At 42.8% G+C, this 23,269-nt stretch overlaps 1 long non-coding RNA gene across 1 annotated transcript; it reads right to left on the minus strand.

Annotated features, from left to right (window-relative positions):
• Positions 1-18,071: 18,071 nt before the first annotated feature.
• On the minus strand, positions 18,072-22,734 carry LOC139185807 (uncharacterized). Its single transcript, XR_011569327.1, has 2 exons — positions 20,157-22,734; positions 18,072-20,010 (listed from the first exon to the last, which is right to left on the minus strand). It is a non-coding gene; the product is annotated as an uncharacterized lncRNA (long non-coding RNA).
• Between the last annotated feature and the right edge of the window lie 535 nt (positions 22,735-23,269).

Here is a 23,269-nt window from a genome sequence, read left to right on the forward strand (position 1 = left end):
AATCCATGGGGTTGCTAAGAGTCGGACACGACTGAGTGACTTCACTTTCACGCATTGGAGAAGGAAATGGCAGCCCACTCCAGTGTTCTTGCCTGGAGAATCCCAGGGACTGGGGGAGCCTGGTGGGCTGCCATCTATGGGGTCGCACAGAGTCAGAAACGACTGAAGTGACTTAGCATAACCATCCTTTAATCACTCCCCCATTGTTAACGTGTAGAGTATTTCTAGCTTTTACTTCATATTAAATACCATATATCTGATCTAAAAGGAAGGATTAGGATGCAATCCTCAAATTTTGAGACTACAACCAAGAGGAAAAGTTCTTTCATTTTTCAAAGATTTCCCTACTTTTTAAAAAAATTCTTCTTTGGAAGGGCAATCACTCTTGCCAGCATCTGAGTTATATTTGTCTTTACTATTATTATTTATATCTGTATATAGCTCTACAGTTCATAAATCTCTTTTCCCCACGTCATCTAATGGACCCAACAACACTATGAAACAGGCTGTTATTCCCATTTTACATTTGGAGAAATGAGGCTCAGAAAGGCTACATGTCATGTTCAATACAATTATTGAATGTCAGAACTTAGACTTGGGCCCAGGTCTTCGGACTCCTAAAACCACATCCTCTACGATATGCAAAGTATTAGGCTAGGGTGTCCTGGGGGAAGAGATGGACAGACAGCAGTAGAAGGACAGGTATGGAACAACTCTACAAAGCAGTGTGGTGAATGCCACTGAAGACATACAGATAAAGTAGCACCAACACGGGCCTTGCAAGGACAAAGCAGTTCCTCTCATTGGGGGACACTGTAGAGGTTTTTGGAGAAAAATGACTAAAAGTCAGATCTTTGAAGAGGAGTAGGATCTGGATATAAAGTAAGAAGGACTTTCCAGAGGCGCAGTGTGAGCGAAAGGAAAGAATGGCTGATTGTGGAAAGGAGCAGCACAGAGAGGGGTAGGTGGGGTGGGGCTGAGAGGAATGCAATGGTAATTGTAGCCTCACAGAAGTTAGAGCCAGAGGGCTTTGGAGCTCCTTGGCTGAGGAAACCAGAGACGGGAAGGAATTTGCTGAAGGCAGTAGGAGGCGAGGAAAGGGCAGGTTCTTGATTCTACCCTAGCCTCTGGCCACCCAGGCCAGTGCTTCTTCCCTGCAATAAACTTGATTGATCTCCCAAATTTAAGGGGCCATTTCCATGGCACAGTCTTTGCGATGGATCAAGGACCTGCAGCAAAATGAGAGATCAGCACCAGACCTTGGGAGAAGAGCCAGGAGGCTACCGCAGTGGCCTGGCAAGGTGACAGAGGAGGTCCGAAGAAGGAGGAGTCAGAGGAACAAAGAGGAGGGAACTGGGAGATAAATATTGCAAAGGTCACACAGCCAGGACCTGATCAGATAAGGGAGGGAATGGAGAAGGGACTAGATCTGAGTTTCCACCCCCTCAGAGAAGGCAGCTTGATGCTGTGAGGGGGGGTGGGGGTGGGGAGAAGTCAATGAGGAGCCAGAGAGACCAGGTAGACTTCCAAAAATTCCTGCAGCATTGCAGAGCAGTCTGCACCTCTGGCTACAGTTTGTGAAAGATATATAGGTTGCTATAGTTGTTCTGGAAAAATACACAAAAAAGTGGTATCACTCAGGGCCTTGGGAGAAAAATGGGTGGTTAACAGACAGGGGTCTGTCTGGGGTCTCTCCCTTTCAGATATACCTTTGGATGATGAGCCACGGGCATTAATATCTAATAGCGAAATAATTAGAAAAAGGTTTTCAAGTTGTATAGAAAATGGAAGGAAAGAAAATAACACAAAGGAGTAATGGTTCTTTTTTCCTTTGGAAGAGGAGACTTGAGCACCTTGAAAATGTGAGGGGGAGGGGATAGTGAACCGTGGCCCGGGAGTGCGAGTGGGAGGAGAGAGCTCCGAGGCCCCCGAGGAAGTCGCGTTGCCAGGGAGGAGGAAGACATTTAGGAAAAGCAGGGTGGGAAAGAGGAAAATGGAGGGAGTGTTGCTCGCGGATTCCGCTCAGAAAGCGAGTGTGACACTGACAGCCGGCGGGCCCGCAACACGCCCGTGGACCTGGGGAGAACGACCTCTCAGATCTCCCTGGTGAAAAGCGGAATTGCTCCTGCTCTCGGGGCTTGACATTCAAGGCAGCACTATTTACGGTGGTAAAACGGCAGAACTGTTAAGTAAACCGGCATGGCAGGAGGTCCCTTCATGCCATGGATTAATATTAAGTGAATCCCAACTGGGATTTGGGGTTTCCATGAGGAACAGAAAAGATGCAGAGCAGTGTATATTATATGATGCCGTATTGGAAAACAAAAGGAAATGCCGTGTGTGCGTGCCTATGTGTGTGTGTGTGAGAGAGAGAGAGAGAGAGATTTTACGTGGTCATGGGGGAAATCACGGAAGTATATAGGTTAAAATTGGGATAGTGGAAGACGAGGAAGGGAGAGGGGGCACTCCTTCCTACTTACACAGTAAAAAGGAGCAAGTGCTAAACAAAAGCAGAAACCACCCAGTACCGAGATCCGCGGTAAGGTAAAGTCCCTGAGGCCAAGGAGCCGGGGCGCAGGCCGAGTTGCACTAGAGCAGAGGGAGGGCCCGACAGCTTTATTTCCAATTCTTGGGCTTCGCTAAGGGCTTCCTCCCGGCTCTTTGTTAAGGAGGACCGGGAGAGGGCAGGGCGCGTGCGCTGCCCGCCCCTGCGGAAGGGCAGGGGAGGGTGCGCGGGCTGGGGCCCTGCCTCGCTCTGTCGCGCTGCAGGTCAGCCGGGCCCTGCGCCCGTCCTGGCGTTCCCCCGCGGTCGCTGCTCCTCTGCTCGGCCCCGCGCCTCCCACCGCCGGGCCGCCACCGCCGGGCCGCCGCCGCCTCCCGCCCGGATAAAGACACCTGCCTCGGGCGCGGAGACTCGCCGCCCCGCTCTCCGGCCGCCCAGCAGCCCTTTGTTCCGCACTCCCTTTTTCTTTTTTATCCCCCTCCCCCCGCCCCCACCTCCCTCAGCTCCTGGTAACCTCTCATCTACTTTCTCCGTCTTTACAAATCTGCCCGTTCTAGATATCTCGTCAGGAATCTCACAGAATTTGGCCTTTTGCGTCAGGTTTATTTTGCTTTGCATTATTTTGCATTTGTTTTAAAGCGTCCCACAGAGTCGGACACGACTGAAGTGACTTAGCAGCAGCAGCAGCATGTTGTGTATGAGGACTTCATTTTTTTTTTTTGCAACCTAAAATTTACCACTTTAATGCATATTTTAAAAATTAATAAAAGGAAGGCAAACATTAAGAAAATACACAAAATCCTAGAGATTTCAATTTAACAAATTTATAAAAAGGCTTGCTTTCCTCCATCTGAAGACACAGCAAGAAAATGGTTTACCATCTGCAAGCCAGGAAGAGGGTTGTCACTAGACACTGAATCTGCTAGCACCTTGATCTTGGAATTCTCAGTCTCCAAAACTGTGAGAAATAAATGTTCGTTGTTTACACCATCAAAAAAAAAGAAGCCAACAACATGCAGCTCGAAAATAATCAAGGGACAGCAAAGACTACACCCAAGTGAAGGATGGGAGTGGAGGAAAGCAGTTAGAACTGTCTTGTCAATAAAAATGTAAAGTGATTCATATTTCATTTTTTTAAAAAAGGAAAACAAAAAAAGTAAAGTAAAAGAGTGAATTCTCTGACGGTCCAGTGGCTAGGACTCTGTGCTCTCACTGCCTAGGGCGTAGGTTCAATCTCTGCTGGGGGAACTAAGATCCTGCAAGCCAAGTGGGGTGGCCAAGAAAATAAAATGAAATAAAGTTTTCTAGTAACCACATTAACAAAAATTTCAGAGCAGTAAAGCATTTTACTGAGTCCAATGTAGTAAAAATATTATTTCAACATATAATCAATTTAAATATTAATGAGATATATCTCATTCTTTCATCCTTGGGCTTCAAGATTGGGGAGGTCACATAAGTGCTCAATAGCCACATACAGCTACTGTATTGAACAGTCCAGGGTTGGAACCTGGGGTGGGTGTCAGACAGGTATCAAGACCCATATTTCATCCCTTCCTAGGCTGTGTAAACACAAATTACTTGTCTTCTTTCACCTGTTTCTTCATCTATAAAATGGAACTAACAGCAGTACCCACCCTATAGGGTCATTGTAAGGATTAATGGTAGATGGGGCTTCCCTGTTGGCTCAGACATTAAAGTATCTGCCTGCCATGCAGGAGACCTAGGTTCCATCTCGGGGTCAGAAAGATCCCCTGGAGAAGGAAATGGCAACCCACTGCAGTATTCTTGCCTGGGAAATCCCATGAACAGAGGAGCCTGGTGGGCCATAGTCCATGGGGTCCCACAGAGTGCAACAGGACTGAGTACCTTCACTAACACTTTCAATCGTGCATGAAGCATTTAGTACGCACTCGTAAATGTAGATGATTATTAGTGGTAAATTAGATAACTACTAATTTGAATTAGTGAATTTTGGTATTATTGTTATTGTGACTTCATTCATTCCCATCGGATGTTGTGCTTTGGAGACAGTCCAGAGGGACAGTTAAAAGAAATGGACAAACTGGGAAAACTTATTTGCAACATATATGATAAGCAAAATATTATTTTTAATATGTAGAAAGCACATGCAAATAAATAAGAATATGAAGAATTTAAGTGGAGAATTCAAAAAAGGACACCCATATCTGATTTTTTTTAAAGGAAGACCCATTTGAAATAACTTCAGCTATCCTAAGAACTGAATGAAAATAAACACATTATACCATTGCTCAGTAACAAACTGGCAACAACCAGAATTGGGTGGCACCTAATTTTGAAGATGAGGTGGGGAGATCAACTCTATTCAAATCAAGATTTTCTGAAGTTTCAATCTTCAGATATACTCCTAAATTATCAAAGTAAACAAGCAAAGTTCTGGCTTCAAGGGGAAGCTAGCCAGACAGCCTTTCTATCCGCCTCATCCCTCTTCCAAACAAAGCTGAATAGCCACAAACACCTTTTGGCAAGTTTGATTTATGTTTACTTACCCCTTGTGCAGTCACTACATTTTTGCTTTGGTAACAGTCCTTCACCACTATTGTTGACATTTCATGTACCTTGAAATAGTCCCAACATTGTTCCAAATTTGGGCAGGGCTAACTGACATTCTTACTTAAGCCACAAAACCCCCAGAATATTCTTAGACTTTGGCTAATTCCTTCAGGAATGCTCTATCTGCCAGCAGGTTCAGATACGTATTTGGGGGACCCAGTGTGAAATGAAAATGTGGGATCTCTTTTTCATAAAAGAAGGAAAAAAGCTTTATCCTTTCTTCTGCAGTCTCTGCCAACCTGTTATATTGTTTGCTTTTTTTTGGTTGTACTTTCAGGCATGAGAATACTCAAGGGGCAAGTGTGGACCCTCCACAGGTGCCTGGGGCCCTGCACTTTTCAATCTGGGAAAACTTGATGTAGGGCTGCGGGAAGAAACTCCCTCAGACTAAGTCAGCCTTTGGGTCTCTGCATTCTGCTCTGTGGCAGGAGCCTTGAGGTGAAAGATGCCTCATGGTGCAGTCATCTCAAAGGGAGGGAGGGTTACAGGAAACAGGAAAAAAAAATACGTTGGTTAGGAGGTCAGAATATCATCCCTGCACGTACATGAGTATCTGAAAGTTGGATTAATGAATCATCTCCCAGAGAGCTGATCCACTCTGTGTGTTAATACATGAGGTCTCAAGCCAGGCAAGGCTAAGGGCCAGTCTAACTAAGCCCTGAGGTGAGTTGACACCATGGGGAATCTCTGTGGATTGGCTGGCCAGTCTTCGGCAGTGACCCTATTCTGTCTCCCTTCATACACTTCTAGGAAGTTTCCTAGACTGTTCAGGGGCCCAAATAGGAGAGAGGATGGTTAGTTGAAACCCTGCTTTATTGCATTACAAAATGCCTCTCTTGAGGCACTTCCAGGTCCCACCTTGGAGGGAAAAGCCGTCTGAACATTCAGTAAACATTCTAAAAGATAGTTGTGTTGGAAGCCAGGGCTGGGGATGTCTTCAGTTACAGCCCAGGGACCAACGTGCCTCACTCCATGTAAAGCCGGCTTCCATATGTGGGTGTTCCCTGCCTCCCCCATTCACTGGGAGTCCAACATTAAAAGAAGCCAACACAGGTCCCTCACTTTAGTCAGCCAAAGGATTAGAAATGATTCTTTCCTGACTCAGAGGGAAGGGCCCAGCACCCAAATACCGGCAACTACATGAACCAAAGAGGAGGGTGGGGTGGAGGGTTGGGAAAGCACCAAGTGGGCCTCATCTAGTGTCCTTTCCAACAGCTCCCCAGTCCCCAGTGTCCTTAGGGTTCGACTCTTCCCAGAGATGGTTCTCTCCTGTCTGGTCACTATGGTCAGCCCTGTCCCACCTGGAACACGTTCCTGTGACCACTTGAGTTTTGGGAAAAAGAACAGGGAGAAAGCAGAGAGCCTCTTATTGGTCAATATTACTCTTTTCCTCTCACCAGCATTTATATTATTAACCATCTTCTTCTGAAAAGCCTTTTTTCCTTTTTTTGGGGGGCTGTGTATGTGGGTGGGTAGGGGGGGAATATAGCTCTCTTCTGGTTCATTCATTTTTTATTCACTCGGTCGTGCCTGCTGTATGCCAAGCATAGTGATGGATGTGGGGGACAAAAGGGTGAGACTCCTGGTGTCTGTCTTCAGGTTCACTCACAAAGGGCCTCCCCTTTCCCTGGCTACTCTTCCACCTCTCTTACTTCCTCCTGTTTTTCCTCTCAGTTCGCAAAGATGTCCTCTCCTGAGGCTTTTTCCTTTGGTCCTCTTCTTTTCTCCTGCGTGCCTTCCTTCATTCCCATAACTCCAATGTCTCAAAAATCTCTTAAATCCTACCCCCAGTAGAAAACTCTCTCCTGAGCTACAGAACTGATTTTCCAACAATTGACCAGTTATTTGTACTTGAATGTCCCATAGTAACTCAATATAATCCAAGAAAACACTTCTCTAACTTTCCATCACTCCCACCCCCTCCTGCCTTACCCCTCGTGACCACCTTATCCTTGTGACTGCAATGCTTATGTAAACAAAAACACTCTTTCCCAGGACAAAAAGTATGGTTTGTTTGACTTTACCCATGCCCCTGATCTTCCACGGCCAATCAGTGGTCAGTTTCTACAGATTCTACAGCCAGGCTGTGTCCCACAGATGTCTCTTTATTTTCATTCCTGCCTCCACCCTGGTTGAGTCTCTCCTGGACTGTTAAAAAGCCTTTTATCTGGTTTCCATGGTCCTGGCTTTATTTAAAAAAAAATATTCTACTGAGTATTTTCCCAGGTGCCGCAGTGGTAAAGAATCCATCTGCCCATGCAGGAGATGCAAGAGACTTGGGTTCGATCCTTGGGTTGGGAAGATCTCCTGGGGTAGGAAATGGCAACCCACTCCAGTATTCTTGCCTGGAAAATCCCACGGACATAGGAGCCGGGCGAGCTACAGTTCATGGACTCGGGCTTTCTCTAGAGTGTGGGCTCAATATTTGTGACACACAGGCTTACCTGAACCTGTGTCCCTGCGTTGGCATATGGATTCTGAACCACTGGATCAACAGGGAAGTCCCTGACTTTTCCTGTTTTTAATGCAGAGCTCCCAGCAGGCCTTTTTCTTGTCTGCAAAGTCTTCAGGGATTCATGCTATCACCAGAATAAAATACAGAATCCCAAAGTTGACATCTAAGGGCTCATCAAAACAGGCCTGTCCTTTGCCACATATTCTATTTTCCATCAACACAGGCCATTCCCTTCTCCAGGGAATGAAGCCTAAGATTGAGGCAAAAAGAGTTGATTTCCCATGGCTACATCTTCTAGGGCCTAGCACAGAGCCTTGTAAGGAATCGCAACAAAATGAAATAGAAAAAATAACAACTTAGAATGAGAAGCCCTGGTTACTAACTGTTATACTTAGGTCACCTAATCTTTCTCAGCCTGTTTCCTTATCTGCTGTTTCCTTCCCTGTGGCATTTACTGTATATCAAGTAGATATATATGTGAAAGGTTTGACAGATAGCAAAAATAACCTATGTGAATTTTTTAGTCGATAATATTTATTCATTGAAAGTGAAATGGTTGAGGAGAATCACAGAGGGAACATGAGAAGCTACTCAGGAATAAGAAAGCACAGTGGTAAGCACTGCTATAGAAGGCTTCTTCTAAGTTGCCTAAAGATTCTCTCCTCCAGTTGCACCTGGTCACATGGTGGAGACAGTCATCTGGCCCAGTCCTAGCATGAGTGGGGCCAGGGACAAGAGTGTAAATGGAGGCCCCTTTACCAAATGCCACATACCTTCACAAAACAAAACCACAAAATATGAACTATGGTTTTATACAACTCAAAGTTTCACCAAAGTCGACTGAATTTAATTAATTTTACATAAATTGGGGTATACCTTGATAAGACTAGCAATATACAGTAATAAAATAAACATAATTCTTTTTTTTTAAATAATTTAAAAAAATGTCTTTTTGACTGCTCTGAGTTTTCGTTGTTGCGTGGGCTTTTACCTAGTTACGGTGAGTGGGAACTGCAGTGGTCTTTCTTGTTGTGGAGCATGGGCTCTAGGGCACACTGGCTTCAGTAGTTGTGGTATGTAAGCTCAATAGTTGTGGCTCACGGGCTTAGTTGCTCCTCAGCATATAGGATCTTCCTGGACCAGGGATAGAACCCGTGTCTCCTGAATTGGCAGGTGGATTTTTTACCACTAAGCCACCAGGGAAGTCCTCAGAAACGTAATTCTTAAATTATCATACATCCCATGAAATTATTTCTCTTGTGCTCATTTTGGCAAAACCTCTAATGATGTGTGTGTGAAAGTCGTTCAGCTGTGCTGAGCGACTCTTTGCGACCCCATGGACTATATAGTCCAAGAATTCTCCAGGCCAGAATACTGGAGTGGGTAGCCTTTCCCTTCTCCAGCTAAAGATGTGTGGTAAGTGTAAAATACAAATGGATATTGAAGACTTGTTGTGAAAAAAAAAAAAGAAATGCACAATTTCTCATTGAAATATATATTTATTATATACTGAAATGATAATGTTTTGGATCAGTTCAGTTCAGTCGCTCAGTCGTGTCCGACTCTTGGCGACCCCATGAATCACAACACACCAGGCATCCCGGTCCATCACCAACTCCCGGAGTTCACTCAGACTCACGTCCATCGAGTCAGTGATGCCATCCAGCCATCCCATCCTCTGTTGTCCCCTTCTCCTCCTGGCCCCAATCCCTCCCAGCATCAGTCTTTTCCAATGAGTCAACTCTTCGCATGACGTGGCCAAAGTACTGGAGTTTCAGCTTCAGCATCATTCCCTCCAAAGAAATCCCAGGGCTGATCTCCTTCAGAATGGACCGGTTGGATCTCCTTGCAGTCCAAGGGACTCTCAAGAGTCTTCTCCAACACCACAGTTCAAAAGCATCACTTCTTCGGCGCTCAGCCTTCTTCACAGTCCAACTCTCACATCCATACATGACCACTGGAAAAACCACAGCCTTGACTAGACGGACCTTTGTTGGCAAAGTAATGTCTCTGTTTTTGAATATGCTATCTAGGTTGGTCATAACTTTCTTTCCAAGGAGTAAGCGTCTTTTAATTTCATGGCTGCAGTCACCATCTGCAGTGATTTTGGAGCCCCAAAAAGTAAAGTCTGACACTATTTCCACTGTTTCCCCATCTATTTCCCATGAAGTGATGGGACCAGATGCCATGATCTTTGTTTATGTTGAGCTTTAAGCCAACTTTTTCACTCTCCACTTCCACTTTCATCCAGAGGCTTTTTAGTTCGTCTTCACTTTCTGCCATAAGGGTGGTGTCATCTGCATATCTGAGGTGATTGATACTTCTCCTGGCAATCTTGATTCCAGCTTATGCTTCTTCCAGTCCAGCATTTCTCATGATGTACTCTGCATAGAAGTTAAATAAGCAGGGTGACAATATACAGCCTTGACATACTCCTTTTCCTATTTGGAACCAGTCTGTTGTTCCATGTCCAGTTGTAACTGTTGCTTCCTGACCTGCATACAGATTTCTCAAGAGGCAGGTCAGGTGGTCTGGTATTCCCATCTCTTTCAGAATTTTCCACAGTTTCTTGTGATCTACACAGTCAAAGGCTTTGGCACAGTCAATAAAGCAGAAATAGATGTTTTTGTGGAACTCTCTTGCTTTTTCGATGATCCAGCAGATGTTGGCAATTTGATCTCTGGTTCCTCTGCCTTTTCTAAAACCAGCTTGAACATAAGAAGTTCACGGTTCACATATTGCTGAAGCCTGGCTTGGAGAATTTTGAGCATTACTTTACTAGCGTGTGAGATGAGTGCAATTGTGCGGTAGTTTGAGCATTCTTTGGCATTTCCTTTCTTTGGGATTGGAATGAAAACTGACCTTTTCCAGTCCTGGGGCCACTGCTGAGTTTTCCAAATTTGCTGGCATATTGAGTGCAGCACTTTCACAGCATCATCTTTCAGGGTTTGAAAGAGCTCAACTGGAATTCTATCACCTCCACTAGCTTTGTTCGTAGTGATGCTTTCTAAGGCCCACTTGACTTCACATTCCAGGATGTCTGGCTCTAGGTCAGTGATCACACCATCGTGATTATCTGGGTCGTGAAGATCTTTTTTGTACAGTTCTTCTGTGTATTCTTGCCACCTCTTCTTAATATCTTCTGCTTCTGTTAGGTCCATACCATTTCTGTCCTTTATCGAGCCCATCTTTGCATGAAATGTCCCCTTGGTATCTCTAATTTTCTTGAAGAGATGTCTAGTCTTTCCCATTCTGTTGTTTTCCTCTATTTCTTTGCATTGATCGCTGAGGAAGTCTTACTTATCGCTTCTTGCTATTCTTTGGAACTCTGCATTCAGATGTTTATATCTTTCCTTTTCTCCTTTGCTTTTTGCTTCTCTTCTTTTCACAGCTATTTGTAAGGCCTCCCCAGACAGCCATTTTGGTTTTTTGCATTTCTTTTCCACGGGGATGGTCTTGATCCCTGTCTCCTGTACAATGTCACGAACCTCATTCCATAGTTCATCAGGCACTCTATCTATCAGATCTAGGCCCTTAAATCTATTTCTCACTTCCACTGTATATTTTAAGGGATTTTATTTAGGTCGTACCTGAATGGTCTAGTGGTTTTCCCTACTTTCTTCAATTTAAGTCTGAATTTGGTAATAAGGAGTTCATGATCTGAGCCACAGTCAGCTCCTGGTCTTGTTTTTGTTGACTGTATAGAGCTTCTCCATCTTTGGCTGCAAAGAATATAATCAGTCTGATTTCAGTGTCGACCATCTGGTGATGTCCATGTGTAGAGTCTTCTCTTGTGTTGTTGGAAGAGGGTGTTTGCTATGACCAGTGCATTTTCTTGGCAAAACTCTTAGCCTTTGCCCTGCTTCATTCTGTATTCCAAGGCCAAATTTGCCTGTTACTCCAGGTGTTTCTTGACTTCCTACTTTTGCATTCCAGTCCCCTATCATAAAAAGGACATCTTTTTTGGGTGTTACTTCTAAAAGGTCTTGTAGGTCTTCACAGAACCATTCAACTTCAGCTTCTTCAGTGTTACTGGTTGGGGCATAGACTTGGATTACTGTGATATTGAATGGTTTGCCTTAGAAACGAACAGAGATCATTCTGTCGTTTTTGAGATTGCATCCAAGTACTGCATTTTGGATTCTTTTGTTGACCATGATGGCTACTCCATTTCTTCTCAGGGATTCCTGCCCACAGTAGTAGATATAATGGTCATCTGAGTTAAATTCACTCATTCCAGTCCATTTTAGTTCGCTGATTCCTAGAATGTCGACATTCACTCTTGCCATCTCTTGTTTGACCACTTCCAGTTTGCCTTGATTCATGGACCTGACATTCCAGGTTCCTATGCTATATTGCTCTTTACAGCATCAGACCTTGCTTCTATCACCAGTCACATCCACAGCTGGGTACTGTTTTTGCTTTGGCTCCATCCCTTCATTCTTTCTGGAGTTATTTCTCCACTGATCTCCAGTAGCATATTGAGCCCCTACTAACCTGGGGAGTTCCTCTTTCAGTATCCTATCATTTTGCCTTTTCATACTGTTCATGGGGTTCTCAAGGCAAGAATACTGAAGTGGTTTGCCATTCCCTTCTCCAGTGGACCACATTCTGTCAGATCTCTCCACCACGACCCGCCCGTCTTGGGCTGCCCTACGGGCATGGCTTAGTTTCACTGAGTTAGATAAGGCTGTGGTCCTAGTGTGATTAGATTGACTAGTTTCCTGTGAGTATGGTTTCAGTGTGTCTGCCCTCTGATGCCCTCTTGCAACACCTACCATCTTACTTAGGTTTTTCTTACCTTGGCCTTGGGGTATCTCTTCACTGCCACCCTTCCTGACCTTCAACGTGGGATAGCTCTTCTAGGCCCTCCTGCACCCGTGCAGCCACTGCTCCTTGGACGTGGGCTTGGTCCCCTGGCCGCCGCCCCTAGCCTCGGGCGTAGGGTAGCTCCTCCTGGCCGCTGCCTTATTAAAATTAATTTTACCAGACTTCCCTGGTGGTAGGGGACATGGGTTTGATCCAGGAAGATTCCACAAGCCACAGGGCAACTAAGCCTGTGTGCCAAAACTACTGAAGCCTTAGCACCGACAACCAGTGCTTCCCAACAAGAGAAGCCATTGCAATGAGAAGCCTGTGCTTGTGACAATTAGAAAAAGCCTACAAGCAGCAACCAAGACCCAGCAGAGCCAAACATAAATAAATACTTTAAAAAAATTAATCTCACCTATAGCTTTTACTTTTTAAGATATATGACAAAAAGTTTATTTATATTTTTAGCTTGCGTTATATTGCTATAGCATAGTGCTGACCTAAGGATTAAAAATTAAAATGAATTTGAAGTGTATAAAATCTGAATAACTCAAAAATTTTAACAAATGTAAAATATAAAAAATTTAAATTATTTTTCAAGTTTTCACAAATATTTCTTCTAAGACACTGAAAAATATTAAAGTTAAGGGCCTTCCTTGGCAGTTAGAACTCTGAGCTTCCACTGCAGGGGGTGAGGGTTCAGTCCTTGTCGGGGAACTAAGATCTCACATCCCATGTGATGTGGCCAAAAAAATAATTTTAAAGTTTTTTAAAAATTAAAAAGAAAAATATAAATCATAATTAATGAATATCAAACATTTAAATAAAGTGAATCCACACTTTAATTTTTAACAAATAGTTTAAACAGAATGACATATTAATTTCTATAAAACTAGAACTATTTATAATTCTAGGATTATATATATATTGACTTGACAAAGAATTATGCACATCACAGATACATTTATGAAAATTTAACAGTAATATGAGTCTATAATATTGAAAAAGTTCATTTCCTAAACTGTCATGTGCAATGCTGTGAGTATTTGGTAAGCTATGAGTACATCAAGAAGAAGAAAGAAAACTGATGATCTGCACTACTGGGAAACCATACTGTATTTTTCAGGAATCTGTTGTATCTCTACTATGGTATATTGATGGTGGAGAAGGCCTTATCCTAATCACCAGAACTTCTGAACGTGTTACTTTTTATGGCAAGAGAGAGTTTACGGGTATGATTATGGCAGGGATCATGAAATGGGGGGCAGTATCTTTGTGGGCCCAGTGTAATCACAAAGGTTCATATGCGAAGAAGGCAGGAAGGTCAGAGAGAGAAAGATAGAGAGATTGGAAGATGCTACATAACTGGCTTTAAAGATGGAGGATAGGCCACAGCCAAGAAATATACTTGGCCTCTAGAAATTAGAAAAAGGGGAGGAACCAGGTTCTCTTTTAGAGCTTCCAGAAGAAACAGAGACCTGCTAACATCTCAGTTTTAGGACTTCTGACCTCCAGACTGTAAGATAATAAACTTGTGTCGTTTAAAGCCATTAAGTTTGTGATAATTTGTTATAGCTGCAATAGGAAACTAATACCTCTGCCATCTGAGAAGAAGGATCCAACAATTATTTTTAAAAAAATAGTTTCAATGTTTATTTATGTATCTGGCCGCACTTTGTGGCATGAAGGATCTTAGTTCCCTGACTAGGGATTGAATCCCTGCCCCCTGCAGTGGAAGCACAAAGTCCTAACCACTGGACTGCCAGGGAGTCCTTAATTTGTTTTTTTCTCTTAATAATAAAGTGGTCTGTTCCTCATATCCTCCCTGAATGCCAAAGCAATCTTCCAACATAGAGGCACACAACCCAGAATTTTCATTGCATTTGGTTGCAGTCCCCTTTTGAGAACACAGGTTAACAGATGGAGAACAGGGTTTCTAAAGGCTTGAATACAGTTAGTAATAAGAGTAGATATTTAGGTTTATGAGTGGGACTGGACTGGCACTGAATACAAGATACTCAGTGACAAAGATTCCTGTGAGTTCTTTAAATAATTTATTATTTTATGTGTTTGTGATATATGAGGCCCTGTGGCTCAGTGGTAAAGAATCTGCCTGCCAATGCAGGAGACACAGACTCAATTGCTCGGTCAGGAAGATTCCCTGGAGAAGGAAATGGCAACTCACTCCAGTATTCTTGCCTGGGAGCCTGGAGGGCTACAGTCATTGGGTTGCAAAAGAGTCAGACATGACTTAATGACTAAAACAATAACAAAGTATAGGTTACAGAGCAGGTACTTCTTGCTTGAAAGCAGGGTAAAAGAGTGAATCAGTTGTGTTTGCATGCCTGCTGAGTCGCTTCAGTCATGTCCAACTCCTTGTGACCCTATGGACTATAGCCCACCAGGCTCCTCTGTCCACAGGATTCTCCAGGCCAGAATACTGGAGTGGATTGCCATGCCCTTCTGCAGGCGATCTTCCCAACCCAGGGATCAAACCTGCACCTCATGTCTCCTGCCCTGGCAGGAGGGTTCTTTACCACTAGTGTCACCTGTTTGCTTGTTTAGCACTGATCTAATTAATTTCAAATCTAAGCAAAGGCATTGATAGAAGACCTGTTTATGATTAGAAGATCATAGAATCTTGTAAAAGTTTTCAAACCAATAGTTTGATCATACTTTTAAAAAAACTTTCAATTTATTATTATTATTGGCTGCACTGGGTCTTCATTGCGTCACTCAGGTTTCTAGTTGGGGTGGGTAGGCTTTGTTGCCCCGAAGCATGTGGGATCTTAGTTCCCCAATCAGGGATCAAACCCTCATTCCCTGCCTTTCAAGGCAGATTCTTAACCACTGGATCACCAGGGAAGTCCCTTGATCATACTTAATGGTTACTTAGTAATTCTAGAGTTACTCCTTTAAAGTCTAAAACAAGGAAAGAATGCTCATTATTTTAAAACATTTTTCTATAAATTCTAGCCACTGCAGTAAGACAAAAAATAGGAGCTCTAGATATTTGAAAGAAGACAAAAGTATCAATATTTGCAGATGATATGCTACGTTATCTGAAAATACTAGAAAATTTTCTGAAAACTCACCTAGCATTAATAGACAAATTGTTAATTATGTATATCCCAGTTATAAAATAGCTACAAAATAAATGTACAAAAAATGATAGATGTTTCTATATGCCAATAACATACAGTTAGAAAATATAATGGTTTTTAAAAAACCCTCAAAAACATCCAGAGCCTATGTGAAGAAAACTCTTAAATATTATCCAAAGACTTAAAAGAATATTTAGAGGAACATTCTGATTTGCATGGAAAAATGATTATTCCAATGTCTGTGTTTCCAATGCCACCAAACACTTCTTTAATTCTCAGTAGACACCGACAACAAATAATTCTGACACTATCTTCTAGAAGGTGGTGTTAGATCCCATAGTTTAAGAGCTCAGTTCCACAAGACTGCTCCCATTTCAGATACCAATTCCAAGTCCAGATTCTTACCTATGCTTCTGAGTGACCAGCTATAAATTGGAGGTTCTCATCACCTGCTCCTTTGATTCAATTACTTTACTACAGTGCGTCAAGGAACTCAGGAAAACAATTTACTTAATAGATTACTAATTTATTATGAAAGACTTTAAAGGATAGGAATGAACAGCCAGATGAAGAGATGGGAGGGACTTCCTTGTTTGCCCTGTGGTTATAACTACGCCTTCCAGTGCAGGGACATGGGTTCAATTCCTGGTGGGGAGCTAAGATCTTACCTGCCTTGTGGCCAAAAAACCAAAACATAAAACAGAATTAATATGAACTTCCCTGTTGTACAGTAAATAAGAATCTGTCTGCCAATGCAAGGGACACAGATTTGATTTCTAGTCCAGGAAGATTCCACTTGCCTTGGAGCAACTAGGCCTTGTGCCATAACTACAGAACGGCAAACACCTAGAGCCCATGCTCCACGATAAAAGCCGCCGCTGTGCGAAGCTGGAGCACCACAACAGAGGAGCCAGAGCCCACTGCAACTAGAGAAAGCCTGAGCACAGCAATGAAGACCCAGTGTGGCCAAAAATAGATAGATACAATTAAACAAATATATAACAATAAAAAATAAAAGTGCTGTACTACCAAAAAAAAGAGAGAGAGAGAGAGAGAGATGCATGGGACAATGTTTAGAAGGGCCCAGAACACAGTAATTTTTGTCCCCATGGAGTATGGCATATGCCACCCTCCTGGCAAGTAGAAAATTCTGATTAACCAAACTGGAAGCTCTCCAAATCCCATCCTTTTGGACTTTTTATGGAGGCTTCATTACATAGGTATGATTGACTAAATCATTGGTCTTTGGTGACTGATTTAACCTCCAGCCCCTCTCCCCTTCTGGGTGACTGGGACTGAAAGTTCCAACCTTCTAATCACATGGTTTGTTCCCATGGCAACCAGCCCTCATCTTTAGATGCTTTCCAGAAGTCACCTCATTAACATAAACTCCAGTGTGGTTCAAAGGGGATTGTTATGCAAATCAATACATCTATTTTGCTCTTATTACTTGAAGGTGTTTCTTCTTAAATTTTTTTTTTTTTTTTAATTTAGTTTTGGCTGTGCTGGTTCTTCATTGCTGCATAGACTTTTGCTAGTTGCAGTGACCAGGGGGCACTCTCTTCTTGTGCACAGGCTTCTCATTGTAGCGGCTTCTCTTGTTGCAGAGCATGGGCTCCACAGCTCACAGGCTTCATTGCTGCACAGGCAGCAAAGTAATTGTGGCACACGGGCTCAGTAGCTGTGGCTCCCGGGCTCTAGAGCACAGGCTCAAGAGTTGTGGCACACAGGCTTAGCTGTTCTGTGGTATGTGGGACCTTCCTGGAACAGGGATCAAACCCATGTCTCCTGCATTGGCAGGTGGATTCTTTACCACTGAGCCACCAGAGAAGCCCTGCTCTTAACCTTTAGAAATTCCAATGGTTTTAGAAATGGGATGAAGACAAAATGTACTTTTTTATTATAATAAATCACAATATCCCAATTATAAAGATGTCAATTTTTCCCCATGGGAAACTGAAAAATGGTCTCCTCAGACAGTAAAGCATCTGCCTGCAATGCGGGAGACCCGGGTTCAATCCCTGGATGCAAACAGTTGGACAAGACTTAGCACACACGCATTCCTATTTAATTAGGAGCAATCAAAGTATCTTCAAAGTCAAGGAAGGCCAGTAGCCACCAGAAACTAGAAGAGGCAATGAATGGATTCTCCCCTCCAGCCTCCAGATGGACTGTGGCATTGCTGACACCTTGAGTTCAACTCAGTGATACAGATATCAGACTTCTGGCCTTCAGAACTACAAGAATTCATTTCTGTTGTTGTTAAGCCATAAAGTCTGGTCATTTGTTATAGCAGCCATAGGAAACAAAAACATCCCCAAAAGGATATTTAAATTAAATACAATTCAATTTTTCATCCAATTCTACTTTTCTAGAATCTGTAAAAATTATTCTAACATTTTGAGAAAAATAAGAAAATTAAAATGGCCATAACATTCTTGGAAAGAAAAAAATGTAATGAAGAAGGACTTATACCAGCAGATATTTAAGTGTGCTTTAATGAAATTGTGATTACTACATGAGAATAGAGAAGTCAATCTATAGAATAGAATAAAATCTAAAATCAATTCTATCTATGCTTATATAAGGATTTAGAATATGATTAAGATAGCATTTCAAACTGGTGGGGTAAGTGTGGCTTGTTCAATAAAGGATGTCAGGCAAGTTGCTAATTAACCACTTGTATAAAAAAATAATAATTTATATTACTTAACTCATATCATGAATCACCATTAATTCTAGAGAGGTTAAATAAATATTTATGTATAAGTAAATTCTCTACCCAGAGAGAATTTTTAATAAATTATAAATTATTGTAAATCCAAAGGATGCCATAGTAGGCAGTCATTAAAAACAATGAGAAAAATATTTTATGACATGGAGAGATGACTGCAAGCACTGTTAATTGAAGAAGGCAGGTTATAAAAAAGTATGTACTGCACCATTCCATTCAGAATTTTTTACTATATGCATATATGGTTAGAGAAACAACTCAAAAGACAGATCCAAACATATCAGTAATTTTTTTCAGTGGTACAATTATGTGCTGAGTCACTTCAGTCATGTCCAGCTCTTTGCGACCCTATGGACTGTAGCCTGCCAGGCTCCTCTGCCCCGGGGATTCTCCAGGCAAGAATACTGGAGTGGGTTGCCACACCCTCTTCCAGTGGATCTTCTTCCTTCCAATCCAGCGGTCAAGCCCACATCTCTTATGTCTCTTGAATTGGCAGGCAGGTTCTTTACCACTAGCGCCACTATAGGCTATCTGTATTTTCCTCTTTTTACTGATCTGGATTTTTAAAAATAAATATACATTGGTTCTGAAAAAAAGTATTTAAATTTATGTGATTACTCTAATTAGGAGTAATCAAAGTATCTTCTTTTTCAAGATAAAATTCTAATATGCTTGGTTGCAAGGTATAATATATTGGTTTCACTGGGTACCTACTTATATTACTTAATCTTTCACAATACTGTTGAGACAGATAATAAAAATATAAAATAATCCCCACTTTACAGATAAGGCAATGAAGGCCTAAAGTCAAGCATCAGACTAGGATTTGAAGTCACATCTGTTTTTAAGGACCATGCCCTTATTTGTAATACCAAAACACTGGAAATAACCTAAACCTCCTTCAGGGGAACCAGATAAATTACACTACATTCATACAGTATAAAACTCTGCAGCTACAAAAATAAAACTGAGAATGCTCTCTGTACACGTAGAAGGAAATGTTTCCAAGATACAGTGTTAAGTGGGGGTGGAGGATGGGGAACCCAACAAGGTGCAAAAGGTTTGTATAGCATGGCACCATTTGTTAGAATGGAGTAAAGAAGAAAATATATTTTAGCTTGTATATACATAAAAGGCTTCTCAGGTAGCTCAGTGGTAAAGAATCTGCCTGCCAATGCAGGAGACACAGGTTCAATTGCTGGGTTGGGAATATCTCCTGGAGTAGGAAATGGCAAGTCACTCCAGTATCCAGTATTCTTGCCTGGAAAATTCCATGGACCAAGGATCCTGGCAGGCCATGGTCTGTGGGGTTGCAAAGAGTCAGACATGATTGAGGGACTGAGCATGCACACACATGCACAGAAACATCACTAGTGGGATAAACAAAACCTAGTAACAGAGTTTTCTGTTTAGGATGGGGGAAATGGGCAGACTGGGAACAGGAACAGGAGAGAGACTTTTTGTTCAGTCAGTTCAGTCGCTCAGTCGTGCCAACTTTTTGTCATATACATTTTTATACTATTTTAGTTTTGAGCCATGTATATAAATTACCAATTCAAAAAAGTAAATACACATAAACATTTTAAAAGCAAAATAAAATAAAACAAAACTTTGTCCTTTCTGCTCTTCCACATGCCTTAGACGTCTTTGGAAGGTAGTCTGCATCCGCTTTTCAATGAGACACATGGGGTAGCAGGCCTCAGGATTCCTCCAGTGGCTGGAACAACAGCGTCAGCACAGAGATCAGGAAGACGGCCCGGCCAGCAAGCAGTGCCAGGCCAAGCACGCCCTCTTTCCTTACTCCTAACTTAGAAAAACAAAACCAACACAAACCCACTCATCAGCATTTCTGTAGCCAGCTGTTAACCAATCCTCTTCCTGCCCTTTCCTTTCTTTTCTTCCTTTTTCCAGAAAAACCTGGAAAGCTCTGCAAAGCTTTGCAAAATGACTTACTTGCTCTGGCTGCCTTGTTTTTCTTCTCTCCTTTGGCCTGTGTCATCCTCTGAGGCAAGGACCGCAGTCTGACTTCCTGCCAGCTGGCCTGCTGGGTTCATTTCAGTGTCTTCAAAACACACACACACACACACACACACACACACACAAAACACAACAACTGTATTTTCCTAAACCTACAAACCTCAAGTTAGGGGTCATTTTGTCCAGCTTCATCCCAAAGTAGAACATCTCAGTTATAAAAATTTAGGTGAGTACATGTATTTGGTTTTAAACACAATCCCTTGGTTTCACTTTGTCTACCCAATCAACTCGGAGTGACAACTCTCATAAAATATCTGCTCGAGCTAGGAATCCCATGGGGCAGGACTAATTGTGTGTCGAGTTTAGCAGAGCAGAGAGCCCCAGTAAATTTCCATTTAGCAATTCAGTGACTGTCAGTTGACACCTAATATGTATCCATGGCTATCTGAGGCCCTGTGCTGGAGACAAAAACAAATGTAAGACCCAGCTCCGGCCCTCAATCTCTAATCCCCCGTTAGGACATCTTCAGCTCATAAATGTGTCTGGACTCATTCGTTTTGTTCTTTTAAATCCATTTGCAAGCTATCTACTATATCACTAAGTTGTGAACATTTTCATGGTTAGCCGTGTTCAGAAATATGATTTACAGGGATGGTTTTCTCTAGCTTCTCCCTTTTTAAAGACTTTTGAGAAATAGCTTTTACATTATAAAGATCATAGCAAGAGTTCAAACTCTGGGTAATGTAATCCACACAAGATTCACTAACCTTTCAGGGTGTTAATTAGTTATAACAGTGTCATAGTGTTCAGCTTTCAGTAGCTAGAATTCCTTGGCTAATATGCAGGAAATTTGAGATGTATGCCAGATGCATTCAATGAAAGGTTCTGCTCAAATCAAATGTGAGTCAAAAAGCAAGTCATTCTCAGCAACGTTGAGCTTGGCAGGGAATCAGGCGTCTAGAATCATATAATCCGCCCCAGCCCCGCAGAGTACTGGGCTGGAACACTGTCATTTAGTGAGTGCTGCTAAATGTGCTGGGAACACAGAGCAGAAGGCACCACAGAGACTGTAGGCCCACATGTATTACACATGCACAGCATCCCCAGGAATGACACCGTGAGATTCATCTGCCCTGGCTTAGTCTCAGGGAAAACCCCAACCAGGCTGAGGATCATGAACACCACAGACTGAAAGTAGCAGCCAGAAGCCACTGCACTGTTGTGGCTTCCACAGATCCTACAAAACACAGCGGCAGGAAGGAGTGTTGCCTTTCTCAGGTTTCCCGTCAGGACATCCTGGCTTGAAACACGGTTTTGTCACTGAAAAATCTGAGCTAGTCAACAGATGGGAGACTGCCAGATTGTGTCCTTGAGAATCTCAGAAAATTGGTCAGTTTGCAAAAGAGTTCACAAGCTGGTATGAAAATCACCTATTTCCATTAATAACTGGTAGATTTTCTTCCAGGCAAAGAGCGAGCATGAACCGATTCAAGGAATGGGGTCTGGAGAAGACTCCATGTACACATTCTGAGCAGACAAGGTCTTTTTTTTTTTTTTTTTGGCAATGCTGTGCGGCTTCCAGGATCTTAGTTCCCCAGTTCAGTTCAGTTGCTCAGCTGTGTCCGACTCTTTTTGACCCCACGAACTACAGCACGCCAGGCCTCCTGGTCCATCACCAACTCCCGGAGCCTACCCAAACTCATGTCCATTGAGTTGGTGATGCCATCCAACCATCTCATCATCTGTCGTCCCCTTCTCCTCCTGCCCTCAATCTTTCCCAACATCAAGGTCTTTTCAAATGAGTCAGCTCTTCTATCAGGTGGCCAAAGTACTGGAGTTTCAGCTTCAACATCAGTTCTTCCAATGAACACCCAGGACTGATCTCCTTTAGGATGGACTGACTGGATCTCCTTGCAGTCCAAGGGACTCTCAAGAGTCTTCTCCAACACCACAGTTCAAAAGCATCAATTCTTCGGTGCTCAGCTTTCTCTATAGTCCAACTCTCACATCCATACATGACTACTGGAAAAACCATAGCCTTGACTAGATGGACCTTTGTTGGCAAAGTGATGTCTCTGCTTTTTAATATGCTGTCTAGGTTGGTCATAACTTTCCTTCCAAGGAGTAACCATCTTTTAATTTCATAGCTGCAGTCACCATCTGCAGTGATTTTGGAGCCCCCAAAAATGAAGTCAGCCACTGTTTCTACCGTTTCCCCATCTATTTGCCGTGAACCAGGGATCAAACCTGTGCCTCCTGCAGTGGAAGTGCGGAGTCCTAACCACTGAACCATCAGGGAATTCCCAGAGCCCTGTCTTAAACAGCCTTGGACCAAATTTACGACAGGATTTAACAAACTTGGGGTATAAGCATTACCATATAAGACAGTAGGTACTGTTTCACTTTTGACTCTGAAGATCACCTGTGAATTCCCCATTGCCCCATGGGTTTGCCACCCACATTGAACAGATCAGTTCAGCAAAACAGCCATCTCCCTGGGAGAACCACAAGATAAAAGTTGTTTCATCAGTAAATAATGTCCAACTCTTTCGCAACCCATGGACTATAACCCGCCAAGCTCCTCTGTCAGGGGATTTCCCATGCAAGGATACTGGAGTGGGTTGCCATTTTCTTCTCCAGGGGATCTTCCTGACCCAGGGATAGAAGCTGCATCTCCTGCACTGGCAGGCAGATCCTTTACCACTGAGCCACCAGGGAAGCCCACAAGATAAAAAGAGGATCCATTAAAAGGAGAGGAGACTGTAAGCCAGAGCCCTGTTCCCCAGGCTTGTCATGGCAAGCTCCAGATCAGAGCACTCATCCGTTAGTTCATTTATTCATTTACTCATTCAACAAACATTTATAGAATACCTCTGAGGTTTTAAGCACTATGCTAGGGGGTCTGAGAACACAAAGGCAAATCAGACCCAGTTTCCTGCCTTTGAGAAGTTCACAGTTGAAGATGGAGAGCCAGGAAGATCAAGTACAGTAAGGCACTGTGTGGGTATTGAGTGTGACTGCCCTTCTTATTGTGTGCATGCCTTGTTTCAAACATGGTGGTGCACAGAGAGTTAGGGAAGAGTGATGCC

Source organism: Bos indicus, chromosome 11, assembly GCF_029378745.1.
Source record: "Bos indicus isolate NIAB-ARS_2022 breed Sahiwal x Tharparkar chromosome 11, NIAB-ARS_B.indTharparkar_mat_pri_1.0, whole genome shotgun sequence".
Lineage (NCBI taxonomy): Eukaryota > Metazoa > Chordata > Mammalia > Artiodactyla > Bovidae > Bos > Bos indicus.